The sequence below is a fragment of the Schistocerca gregaria genome, chromosome 3, assembly GCF_023897955.1.
Source record: "Schistocerca gregaria isolate iqSchGreg1 chromosome 3, iqSchGreg1.2, whole genome shotgun sequence".
Classification (NCBI taxonomy): Eukaryota; Metazoa; Arthropoda; class Insecta; order Orthoptera; family Acrididae; genus Schistocerca; species Schistocerca gregaria.
Window position 1 is genome coordinate 528,841,679 of NC_064922.1, and position 14,348 is coordinate 528,856,026.

Here is a 14,348-nt window from a genome sequence, read left to right on the forward strand (position 1 = left end):
CTCCGAATTTCACCCTTTGCTTTTCTCGTAAAATATATATATAGACACACCAGATGCTAATTGAGTACACGTAAGGTTTTTTCAATACACTTTTATTCATGTAAGTGAGCGAGGGACATCAAATACCACACCTCCACAACACGGAAATTCAGTAGTAATTAAAAAATTAAACTAAAACCCTAAGTGTCATCGCCACTTTAAATCTAACCTTAAGTGATATTCTAAAACAATTCTGAACCTCATTAGGCGTTGACAATACGCGACCCGCAAAGTCCCCTACTTGAATTCGGCCACTCGCCACTTCGGTTAATCAAGTTTTTGTTTAGCTGCGTGCTGCTTGGAAAATGGTTCCTTTATTTTCTCGTTGCTTATCCACTCAACTACTGGTGCACTCTATCACAATATAGTGAAGCAGTTCGTATTTATCCGCTATATCCTTTCTTTCAGAAGTGCTAGTTCTGCAAGGTTCGCAGAAGAGCTTCTGTAAAGTTTGGAAGGTAGGAGACGAGATACTGGCAGAAGTAAAGCTGTGAGTACCGGGTGTGAGTCGTGCTTGGGTGGCTCAGTTGGTAGAGCATTTGCCCGCGAAAGGCAAAGCTCCCGAGTTCGAGTCTCGGTCAGGCACACAGTTTTAATCTACCAGGAAGTTTCATATCAGCGCACACTACGCTGCAGAGTGAAAATCTCATTCTGGAAACATCCCCCAGGCTGTGGCTAAGCCATGTCTCCGCTATATCCTTTCTTTCAGGAGTGCTACTTCTGCAAGGTACCCAGAAGGGCTTCTGTAAAGTTTGGAAGCTAGGAGACGAGATACTGGCAGAAGTAAAGCTGTGAGTACCGGGCGTGAGTCGTGCTTCGGTAGTTCAGTTGGTAGAGCACTTGCCCCCGAAAGGCAAAGGTCCCGAGTTCGAGTCTCGGTCGGGAACACAGTTTTAATCTGCCAGGAAGTTTCAGTTCGTATTTATTCGAGCCAATTCTCGGTCCTCTGTAACATGTATTCCAGACTTTCCCTTCTCGACCCACACACCAAACACTACCAAACCACTTCAACAAAACGGATGACAACCCAGTTACCTCTCGACGAGCCGCAACCACTAATCGTAAAACACGGACAGGATATTCCCAAAAACTCAGCACCTACAATCTACTTCTCTCTCTAATCAGGCTCACGCTGGATTTACCACAGCAAACTTTACCACCGAAACTGTCCACAAGACGACAATCAATTGATATCCCTGTACAACTAAATTGGCCAAAACCAGTGTATCACCAGCGACTATTCAGAAAATCCCACAGAATCTCTGTATATTCCGTTGCTCATCGTTGGGAGGAAACAACCATAGCCACGTATATGAGCAGGGGCCTAACAGACTAAATAGCCGCGCTGCCTCCACGAACTGTAACCAAATTAAAAGTACTGGTACTACCAATCGAAACTCCTTTCCCTCTCCCAAGCGTTAACCGCCAGCTGCTAAGCCTCACTACACCACGCAGTGGGTCGCTCTACTATCAGAATTATATGTCCACGGATATATCCACTTAGTCTGTGAGAGGTCTACGTGGGATCTAACTAATCCTTAATGTCATACCATAGGAACCATTTAAAACGAACAAACACGCAGCGCCACGCCAACTTTTGACAATTAATTGGTTATTCGTTGCTGCTGTCGGTTCCCTACGACAGCGGCCGGCTCCTGCGCGTCGCCCAGGCAACATCTCCGGACCCAGCGATGGCAAGTTGTTGCATCACTGAAGTCGCGCGCACACACAACCGAATTTTTTTTTTCTTCGACGCTCTCGGATCATCTACAACATATTCTTTTTCTTCATACATCGTACACATATATTTAACCACCAGGCGTCATTATTAAGTTGTCATGTACGATTCTCAGCACTAGACACCGCACAAACAGACTAGCAAGCACACATATGCGTAGCTTGACTTGATCATGTAATTACTGAAATGTGGCCACACAACGGAGCATCTGCACGAATTGGCAGAAGCTATTGCTTTCCACTTTGTACTGGTGTGGCGGTGTATATATTAGTCGCCTACCGGCAAACGTAGCAGAATGCAAACACAAAGCCGTAATACGGGGCACAATCATTTCTTTAGTTTGTAATTCGCATTTTGTATGATAAAGCTACATAGTCAAAAGCATTATTGCCATTCCTAATGCAGCATATAATATGAGGAATACTGAAGTACGTAATCTATCACTGAACGTAAAACCTTCCTGGAAATTTGGAAATTTGTGATAAGTCTTATGGGACCAAACTCCTGAGGTCATCGGTCCCTCAGCTTACATACTACATAATCTAACTTAAACTAACTTACGTTAAGGACAACACACACACCCATGCCCGAGGGAGGATTCGAACCTCCGACGTGGGGAGACGCGCGAACCGTGACTAGACCCATTAGACCACGAGGCTACCCCGCGCGGCTAAAATTTTCCAAAAAATTGTAGAGGGGAATATACTAGTAAACCGCTAAAACTTTCTTACCAAAGCACGTTGGTCGTCTTGAATGTGGTGAATAATTCACGTCGGAAAGATCCTACCTGAAACGAGAAAATTACTTTTTTTTCTGCAATGAACTTACCCCATAACCAGCACCCCAGTTGCTCCCCCTGGCTGCAACCGCCTAATAAATCCAGATTGAACAAAATGACACAGACGTTAAGCTTTTTCGTGTTTCATACTCCGTTATCTAGCACTTAAACAACATTTTTCATAACCTTCAAATACGCAACATTCAGTGAGTCACCACCAGATCAGTTCTAGATCCTCAGATAAATAATTTGGTCAAGTGCGGGTGTAACTCGTGCTTGGAGGGTTCCTTTCAAAATTAATTCTATACATAGATTAGTTCATCTATGCCGAGAACCGAACATATCGATACTGGCAAGATATCGACCTCCTGAATGCGACAAAAATCAGAAACTTACAATTTTCGGATTTTTGTACCGTACTTAAACTGTGAAAATTTTCTTCATGCTAAAGTTTCGTGACTCTAGGTGAACAGGAAGTACCAGACAGATTTCGATGAATGAGTCCGCGATTATCAAAATATGCGTCATAAATTGCAGTACCTTTCGTCAGGGTTGGCTTAGAATGTTAAATGTTGTACACCGCCAAGAGACCGTAGACCTCAGTATGTGACACAAATTTGGACTTGATGCGTCTACCTGTTCCTAAGAAACTGTCTTAATAGATGGACAGACAGAGGAATAACAAATGATAAATAATTAGAAATTAACCATTTTCGGACTTTTTCCCTTACGTATACTGTGAAATCTTGCTTATTGCTGAATTTTATGATTCTAGGTCATATGGAAGTACACTAGAAGTTTTTATGAATGAGTTGCCGAGTGTCACAATATGCGTCATAAATGGCTGGATCTTCTGATTGCATTAACTTAGAAGCATTAATTTTTCACACCGCTAAACGTAAAGAAATTTCAGCGTTCTACTGCGGCGCTGGTTCATACAAACGGCCGTTAGGTGAGTTTATCTCAGTAATTTAGAAAGTCAAGTCGAAGTACGCATTAAAAATATAATGGCAATGTAGAAGAGCAAAGAAATAAATATTTTGAACATGCTGCAATTCACCGGCAGGGAGCCAGAATTCTCATCCAGTGTGGAATATCATTTCATTGCAGAAAAATTATAACCCAATCGTAAGTGTAGTTCAGTGGTCTGCTGAAATGATCCTAGCTTCGTATGTTTAACAACTGCGTTCGATTCATACTTCAGGTAGCCATCAAGCACGGACACACCCGTTTCACCTCTGGTAACACAGATGAACAACGAAGGACTGAACAGAGGTTCAAAATACTCATTAAAAACAATATCGACTTCTGTGAATGAAAACATGGTCCAGGTATGCTGTATTATTATTACTTTATTATTATTTATGCGATTTCCCAATTTCAACCTTTGGTTATTTTCAAGCACCTACCTTAAACCTTCCAGCTTTATTTTACATTACAATACATCGCTGGTACATACTATACTACTGAATACAATAGTGCATTGTTTTTGTTACACAAGTGGAAGATCGATGGCTAAAAAGATGGTGTACAATGATGTTCAGAACATTGTCCCTCGGCTACAGGTACTATTGGTGAATGACGGTCGACATATTCAACATCGTATGTTGTATATAACATCACATGAAGGGCGATCTGTTGGTCATTTTCAGCGCTCTTTTTGTTTCAGTTTACCCCATGCCATTTCAAGCATGTGTGTCAGTTTCTATCTCTCTACGTACATTATTCCGTGAATGATTGAATTTTCCAATGTTGACAAACTTTTGTATAATCCTGTCCTTCCCCATCTGTAGGCTTTTCAAGGGAATTGCTGTGCAAGGAACCCTTAATAACATGCAGAGTAGTCGAGTACTTTTTGTTTTTATAGGTGGTAATTTTGACTTTATCTGCACTGAGGACCTCTGATTTTGGTGGAAGCACGTGGCTTGCCTTGGCCGCATCTACTGCTACACAAACTGAACATGAAGCATTTGCAGCTACTCATCAAGAAACACTTGTTTCGAGATAACTGTTGCAGACATTTTAGATCCCGATTCTTCCTTCGCTGATCATCTGCTTGCAATTTCTCAGTCACTAGCTAACTAAGATACCATGTTCTCTAAATGAGAAATACCTGTTTCCGTACAGTTCTTGTAATTGTCTTTCAGCGCTCTAGCCCTCGTAGCTGAGAAATATCTGCTTCCGTACAGTTCTTGTAAGTGTCTTTCAGAGCTCACAGCTGGCTGAAAGTCTTATACCCAGTCTGCGACGATAATCAAATAGCAACAGCACTGACCTTATACATTTAGATTGTTAAGAACCTCTTTACTGCCGTGAGCACCTACTTTGAGCGAAACATAGAAATAATAAATATACAAAAAAATATCTGACCATTGTCATCAAGAGCATTACATAACAAAACAATAATTCGATTTCCTACCTATGGGAGGGAGCCACCCTCGAAGTCTCCTAATAATCTATCAGAGGTTTCGTGACAAGAACTACGTTACGGAAAGCTACACCACGTTGGCACGCCGGGGATACTGGGGCCATGGTTCACTGACACAATATCCTTTTTCTATGAGATTGCTTTTAGGCGGCCTGCCTCTCGAAATTCAACACGCTGAACAAGTGGCAGTTCGGGTGTGAACCGCAGGTATGAGCGCGGCACGCTGGTCCATTTACCGCGGCTGCTTTTGGTGCGGCAGTCCGCCCACACGCCCGCGGCCTGTTCCGGCGCTGCCCCGCCACGCTGCGATGACTCAGACGCATACGTTCTCAAAAATGCATCGCCGCCGCCGCCGCGCCAGGCTGTTGCAAAACGAGCTTTTCTGCTGGGTTAGCTCCTTGTAATGGTACTGCCAACGCAAACGTAATAAACCCTATTGCACACACTGTGTATTGCATTTTGATATGACTGTTCGATACTGATCGGTATCTCGTTAAACACAGGCAAGCCCCAGCAGGTTTCATGGTTACTGGACCGTGAAATGGATCTCTGACTGATAAAACACAGGTGGAAATGATTACCTACAACTTTTGTCAGACCTACTCACACGTATTACTCACAAACTACTCAAACATATTACGCGAGTTTCGACAAGATGTGGTATTTCGTGAGTCTTGTGGGTTTTGCCCGTTTTGTGTGTCATGATACTGCCAGTTATCCCTCTATTCGTTCGTCACTTTTTTTCACCAAAGAAGGGGACATGGGATGTAAGTACAGTGACTCTCCATATGAGTTTCGAAAACGAGTAGGCATATAAATGAGTATTTCTCAAGTTCTACTCCGTCGTGCTCTTGCTATCGCATCTATTCAAGATGGGAAGCACTGTGGTAAGTGAGCCGTAGTTGTGTCCGGCTCTTCGAAAAGCGCGCCAGGCGGAGTGCTTTCGCTTCACGCTTAGTGTTTGCGGTGGCGGTTTCGGTTTGGCGCGCTGTGTGGATCGCTACCGCCCTCTGGCGAGAGATGAAGCAAGTGTACGGTCGCGTGACGATCGAGGAGTTTGTACTGGGCGGTGACCGAGAGAGGTGGTGGCGCGAGCGGGGCCCTGCTGTTGGGGGTCGTCAACTGCTCGCCACGTGCTTCGGCTGACCTCTTGGCTGTCAGGAGCTAAGTCTGCCTTACCCGTATGTACGTGGCTTATGAAGTTTAGAAGGCGTGGTGCAGCGCGTGCGACCTTTTGTCTTCTTATCGGCCGTTGAAACCACTGGCAGCGGTTGGCTCTGACGAGCAGTTGGAAGTGCAACGTATTACCGGTGGTGGAGTGTGAGACGTTGAGTACTGTTTTTATGTAACAGAGTTAGTTATGTAAGGGGTTTTTCACGTTCTAGTGAAATGTATGAGTTTCTTCACCAGTGGTGTTGTTGGGGTCTTTCCACCACAGTTATCGTTTGCCTGTCCGCGGGAATGTGGTAATTGCTTCTTGGTCGGGCCGTTTCATTCACACCTTAATCGGGTGATTTACGGTCGGTGTCGTGTGTCTCTGTGGTTCAGAGTCTGTACAGGCACCGCCCTTGCTACATCTTCTGGTTTTGGGTAACTCGGGGAGATGGTGGCTTCTAATGCAAGTTTTTGGGCTGATCTGCTGTGGCCGTGAAGTCCACCAATAACTAGTTCGACTATTGTGATCTGGCCCCTTTAGACGTCACTCCCTCACAGAACTAAGGAATTTCTTTTTTTTTTTTTTGAGTGGTGAGGGGTGGGGGTAACCGCCATTAATGTGAAGGTTTGTATGCTGGCTTATTCACATTTATCTTGTAACAACTGACAGGTGTAATATAAGTTATTTCATTGGCAAGAGACAACTATTTTAACTTTAGTACAAACTAGCTACTGAAAGGTTTTTTTTCTAAGGAATTGTTCTCTTATATATGATAAGTTTAAAATCTTATTATTGGGAAGTTGTTAACGTCATATGTTGCAATATCCTTTTCATAAAGAAAATTTGTCAGCTATTGGAAATTGTTATTGAAACTTTTTTTTTTAAATGCCAGATTTAAAAATTTGTTATTGACAAAGTCTTTTAAAATAAAAAGGTATCTTTAGCAGTGTGTGTTATTTCAACAGCGCGTCCTGGCCCCTACTTATACTATAACGTTATGGAATAACATGTGTACATGAGTTGTTTGTGAACCTTCCTAATTGGCGGTTCAGTAAGGAATACTCTCACCTCCCTGGCAAGGCTCATGATCGTGCCCTAATTGGAGGAGGACTGGCTGCTTTTGAGGTATTACAAGGTGCGAGGTGTGAAGGCAGCGAGACAGCCACCAAGATGAGATGAAGCACTTTTAACAAGCTTTCGGAGAGTATACTTACTTAGGATAATGCATTTCTCTCATAGGGTGAGGACCCAAAAGTGTGTGTTCCTGGTGGTGTATAAATTCCGGTATGACTTGTTTTAAATGATTGTGGTTTACATCACGAAACGAGAGCTTCATCCGGATTACCAACCTATTTGTCCTCTATTTTAGAGTACGATTAGACGAATATGAACAACGTTTTAAAATGTTTTCGTAGTATACTGCATCGGACCTTTTGGCCAAACTTTTTATTTGTTTTGAAGGTAATCAGAGAGCTAAATTTCATTTTTTTTAGTCTTTATGAAGCCACTGGGAGAAAGCAAGAGGTCTTTTAAGAAAAGTTTAATGCCACACTATGTGATCAAAAGTATCCGGACACCTGGCTGAAGATGACTTACAAGTTCGTGGCGCCCTCCATCGGTAATACTGGAATTCAATACGGTGTTGGCCCACACTTAGCCTTGATGAGAGCTTCCAGTCACGCAGGCATACGTTCAGTCAGATGTTGGGAGGTTTCTCGGGAAATGGCAGCCCATTCCTCACGGAGTGCTGCACTGAGGAGAGGTATCGATGTCAGTCGGTGTTCAATCGTCCAATGTTTACACTCGTTACACCAAGCGAGGTGTCGTTTGGCATTTACCGGCGTGATATGTGGCTTATGAGCAGCCGCTCGACCATGAAATCCAAGTTTTCTCACCTCCCGCCTAACTGTCATAGTACTTACAGTGGATCCTGATGCAGTTTGGAGTTCCTGTGTGATGGCCTGGATTGATGTCTGCCTATTACACATTACGACCCTCTTCAACTGTCGGCTGTCTCTGTCAGCCAACAGACAAAGTCGACCTGTACGCTTTTGTGCTTTAGGTGTCCCTTCATGTTTCCACTTCACTATCACACCGGAAACAGTGGAACTACGGATGTTTAGGAGTGTTGAAATCACGCGTACAGACGTATGACACAAGTGACACCTAATCATCTGACTGCCTTCGAAGTCCGTGAGCGTCCCATTCTGCTCTGTCAAGATGTCTTATGACTACTGAGGTCGCTGATATGGAGTACCTGGAAGTAGGTGGCAGCACAATGCATCTAATATGAAAAACGTATGTTTTTGTTGGTGTGGGGATACTTTTGATCATATAGCGCCTCAGTCACCGTCAGATGGCTTGCGGAATATGGATGTAGATGTAGATGTAGAAGTAGCTGCAGTTTAGATATTTCAACCATATCCATCTGTGACTGTCGAAATAATATTGTAAATATGAGCTTTCTTAAGTATCCTAACATATAACCAGTTGGTCATTTCTAGACATGTAACTCACTTAAGTTTTTCCACTTTACACCAATGGCAGTCAACGTAAACAGTGACACAGTAAGAGAAAATGAAGACGAATACAAAAATTTGCACTGACTGGTCAAACAACAAACATATATAGGGTGGTCAGGAACAGGCTAGAATGTCTGTGAGGGTGCTTCAGGGTAGGTTGTGCAGATAAATAATGGTTAAGAAAAAATTCGATACGTTGCATCATTTCTGACATATTTAGCAGTGAAGTTAGCTAATCAGGCTGCTGCGCATGCAAATTCAAGCGGACCGCCAAAGATGGTGTCGGCAAAAGTCTTCTTCGTTTGGTTTCCTAAAACCGAACAAGACAGTGATACAAAAATTGGACTGAGACCGCAGTAAAGACTGAACTGGAGCCGAAGGCTAAGCAGTCTCGTGCACTATCACCTACGCTATGGGAACAGCTGACGTGAATTGTATCTGGAGCATCGCCGTAATTTGCACTTACAATGGCCTGATTAGCTAACTTCAATCCTAATAATCTTGAAATGGAGCACCGTATCTAAATTTTTTCTTAGCAATTGTATCCCAGCACAGCCAACCCTGCAACACCCATATAACGGGTATGAGTGCACATACTTTCCTACGTGATACCTCAATATGTAAACGCATCAGTTTGTTGGGTTTTTTCTACATGGAACATTCTTCCCGAGAACACATCGCAAACCTTAGCAGCGGATGCTTTCTGCACCACTAAGTAGACTACACCTGTGAGTATAGTCTAACCGTTTTGCATCCATGCTTTCGTACTTCAACACTTGACCTTCTGCCCAATGAAAAATATATGGCTTGCTCTTAAGACACATACTTGCAGGTTCTAAGCAATCTAGAAATTGACGACTTCCAATAGCTGTAATTATTAGTCTGAAAATGACGTAAATTCTGATGCTATTCAGGCACCATCCTCAGTAGCCATTAAAAATATCTACCACTGTACCCATTGCCCAAATACAGAGTGAGTCACTTAAGATGTAATACCTCTTTTAATTCGTGAACGGTTCCACATATCGGAACGCGGCTTTCGACAAATTTCAGAATGTTGAGGGGCACCTTTCCTTATTTTTTACTTTTCTTTTTAGCGCTAGTGTCAAAGGATGTATTCAAGGTAGCACGTTTTTCTTAAATGGAGCCATATACTTTTTACATTCGATAGCTCTTGCGAAGAAAATTACAGTGACATAGTTTTTGTTATAGTTGACGTTGAAACCTCTCGTTAAGAAATCTGGAAATGTCCTGTAATTCGAGAGCACGGTGGCCAGAATCGGCACTATCGGTGCAAATACCATCAAGCAAAGCACTCGTGCTTCGCCGTGTCAGAACGTCAGAGCATGTGCCAGTTTACTTGTCTGCACTGCAGGCCGCTCATTTCTGCTCCAACATTCGTTGTACGCAGGTGTGTACACTAATGAGGAGACGTTGGATATACTACTTCCATGTAGTGAACGTAAAACAAACGCAACAAAAACAGTACAGTGATATAGAGCTATCTATCTGGCTCGCCAATGTACGACGCGCCAGGCAACTGCACGAATTATTAAGATGCTAGTGTGGACAGGCTGCTTGAACGACAAAAAGAAGGCAAGAAAGAAGACTGCAACTGATAGAGAACGCGATGAAGCTGTTCTGTCTGCGACGCTAATGAATCGGCACATTGGTACGACATATACTGCCAAGGAATGTGGAACCAGCAAGACGAGTATCAGTCGCAGAATTTCCATCCACATCATCCTGTCACTGCATCAGGCACTCGACGACAGTGATTTCGAACATCGTACAGAATTTTGTCGATTTTCCCTTCACCAACTGAGACGATCCAACGTTTGACCTTTACCAATGAAACATTCACTAACCACGCTAATGTAAATCTGCGTAACCTGCACTACTGGGGAGCCAAAAATCCATTATGACTTCGTCATGTGCAATATCAGCGGCCGTGGAGAGTAAACGCATGGTGCAGCAGCATAAGAAATTACAATGTGGGCCTTACTTCATCTCAGGCGTTCTAAATGAACATTCGTACGCACGCATTCTGACGAACATTCTGCCGCTTCTTCTGGAAGACGTACACCTGTCTATTCGACGGTGTGTGTGGCTGCAATGCGACAGTTGTTCAGCTCCCTCGTCCCGTAATGCAATACAAATACTGAATGAGAACTGTCCAGGACGTTGGACAGGACCAAATTCTGTTGTCAAATGGCCTGTGAGGTCCCTCAATTTGCATACTCTTCATTTCATTCTTTGAAGAGCACTCAAAGATGCAGTCTATGACGAAGTCTGTGCTACGCCAGACAGTATGTATTGTCGAATCGCTAGTGCATACCATATCATCCACTGTAATTAAATATGTTCATCGTCCTTCCGAACGGTGATTGAAAATGTGCCTTTCAGTCCATGGTCAACAGTTTGAACACATGCTTAAATAAAAGATACAGTTATTTTTTTTGAAGGCACAATTTATGTTATGGGAATTGGGTGGTAACCAATCAGTGTTAGTGAATTGTTTATTTCATTTGAGTAGTAAAATAAATCGACAGCGTGTATTGCACATAGCTGGTAACATTGTCATTACGCGCTTACGCTCAGCATGAAATGACATTTCGTTAAGAAGAATATTTATTTTGCAGTGTCAGGTGGTCAGCAAAGTACTTTAATAAAATGATTAGTTCAATATATATATATATATATATATATATATATATATATATATATATATATATATATATATATATAACTGCTTTATGCAAGATCTCTTTATTTTTGAAGAATGATCATTTCACGTAAATCTCACAGGATACACAAATGTGAAATAGTTATCCTAAGCCCTTTGTGATACGCTAGATTCTAGCCCCTGTCGTATTTCCATTTACAACATTCGTAGGTGAACCTGCATCTAGGTAGTAAGTTGGTTCAAGGAGAAATAAAGCTTTATTCTCGTATCACAGACCTACCTGACGGTATACAACTACGCATCCTGGTCCGAGACGCCTGATTAGCAGTGTAAGCACCGCAAATGCCATTTCCGGCCACCGTGCTCTCACATCCTAGGACATTTATCTATCTTTCTTAAAGACAGGCTTCAACGTCAACGTTAACAAACGCTGTATCACTGTCTTCTCTAGAGCTATCAAATGCAATTATAAAAAGTATTCTGTTCCATTTAAAAACTTACTTACTTCAATATCCCAGTGGATAACATTGCTAAGAACATTAACCAAACAAAAACATACGTGCCACTCGACGCTCTAACATTTGCCGAAAACGGCCTTTCGGTGTGTGTAACTGTTCACGAAATAAAAGGGGGTATTATATCTTACGTGATTCGCTATATATGTATATTCTCGTTTTAGCCATCTACTGATACACATGAACTGTAGTAACAACTGGCATTAAAACTGAATGTGTACTTTAGTTTCCAGAGCAGGAAAACCTGGAAGCGACTGTAAGGGGTTTTGCCTATTTCATCGATCCCAGAATCCCCAGCGAGGACTGTCAGGTTACGCTGGGCGTGTATTTATAGTATATGTCGCTGTAAAAAAAATTCTCCAAATTCTCTTTCTCCTTAGTAAATAATTCTCCTTACTTTAAAAGGGGCATGTAATGTAACAAAATTATAATCATGGATGATTCTGTGATGATGTTACAAACCGACATCTTAACAGATGTCCTATTATCCTGTTTCTTCTTCTTGTCAGTGTTTTCCACATATTCGTCTCCTCACCGTTTCTCCAGTCCATCTAATTTACAACATTCTTCTGTAGCACCACATTCCAAATACTTCGATTCTCTTTCTTCCTGTTTTCCCACATTCCATTTTTCACTACCATACAACGCTGTGCTCCAAACGTACAGTCTCAGAAATTTGTTCCTTAAATTGAGGCCTATGTTTGATGCTAGTAGAGTTCTGTTGGCCAGGAATGCCCGTTTTGCCACTGCTAGTCTGCTTTTTATGTACTATTTGCTCCTTCCATGTGAGTTATTTTGATGCCTAAGCAGCAGAATTCCTTAATTTCATCCGTGACCATCAGTTCTGATGTTAAGTTTCTCGCTGTTCTCATTTCTGCTACTTCTCATTACTTTTGCCTTTCTTTGATTTACTCTCAGGCCGTATTCTGTACCCACTAGACTGTTCATTCCATTCAGCAGATGTAATTCTGCACTTTCACTGAGAATAGCAATATCATCAGCGTATCTTATCACTGACTTCCTTTCACCTTGAATTTTAATTCCATTCTTGAACTTTTCCGTCATTGCTTCTTCGATGTATAGACTGAAGAGCAGAGGCGAAATACTACATCCCTGTTTTACACACTTTTTAATCCGAGCGCTTTGTTATTGTTCCCTCTTGGCTCTTGTACACATTGTATGTTACCCCTATTTTTCTCAGAATTTCGAACATCTTGAACCATTTGACATTGTCGAAAGCTTTTTCCAGGTCGACAAATCTTTCGAACGTGTCTTGATTTTTCTTTAGCCTTGCTTCCATTATGAGCGGCAACATCAGAATTGTCTCTCCGGTGCCTCTTCCTTCCCAAAGGCAAACAGCTCATCCTCTAATATGAGCATATCAGTAGATATGGTGAGGAACTGCCATAGTGTCTTATTTTTTAACACCTTTAATTGGTTCGGACTTTCGCGGTAGACATGCGACTTCGGTAACGTGACAACCAATAATCGCACGGACTCGGGTCTGGCGACCTGTGATATCAAGAGTAACGGACGTAGCGGCTGAGCAAGCGATTTTCACCATACGATGTATGCAAGAGATCTTGCACACGTGTGGCAGTATTGGATGGAGCGCCATCTCACATAAAAGTTGTAACTTCCATGTTTATCAGACAAGCTAGAGATGATCTGACTCCCTTTCTCACTGCAGTCCATTTTATACATTTTCATTTTCGGCTGCGGAGGCCCATCGTGAGGAGTGTTCGATTCACCGTGTGTTCAGACACCTTTGTACTCTGACCTGCAGTGAAGTCTGATGTCAGTTCCGCCACAGTTCGCCGGCTGTTATTTTTTACCCGTCCGTCCAGCCTACGACGCCCGACATCTCTAACTAGGGGTGGCCACCCAACCCTCACGACGTATGCAAGTCGTTTCACATTGGTTTAGTCACGTGTTGAAGACACTCACCACCGCACTCCTCGAACACCCGACAAGTCATGCAAGTTTCAAAAAGCACGTGCCTGCCCTCTGGGCTATCACAATCTGCCCTGGATCAAGCTCAGATAGAGTGCTCGCTTTCCGCGTTCCACAGACAAAAAATGGTTCAAATGGCTCTGAGCGCTATGGGACTTAACATCTGAGGTCATCAGTCCCCTAGAACTTAGAACTACTTAAACCCAACTAAACTAAGGACATCACACACACATCCATGCCCGAGGCAGGATTCGAACCTGCGACCGTAGCGGTCGCGCGGTTTCAGATTGAAGCGCCTAGAACCGCTCGGCCACTCCGGCCGGCCGTTCCACAGACAGATAGAACATTCATTAATACTATATGCTCCATACATGTGTCTCACTAACAGTCATTCCTCGCTAGGTGACTCTGATATTAGGTGGATGGTAATAATGCTCCAGCTGATCAAAAGGTCAAAATGTCGAGCAGACTTAAACAACTAATGTTTTCGATTTTGTATGTGTTAGGCGATGCTATAACGCTACAACAGATAA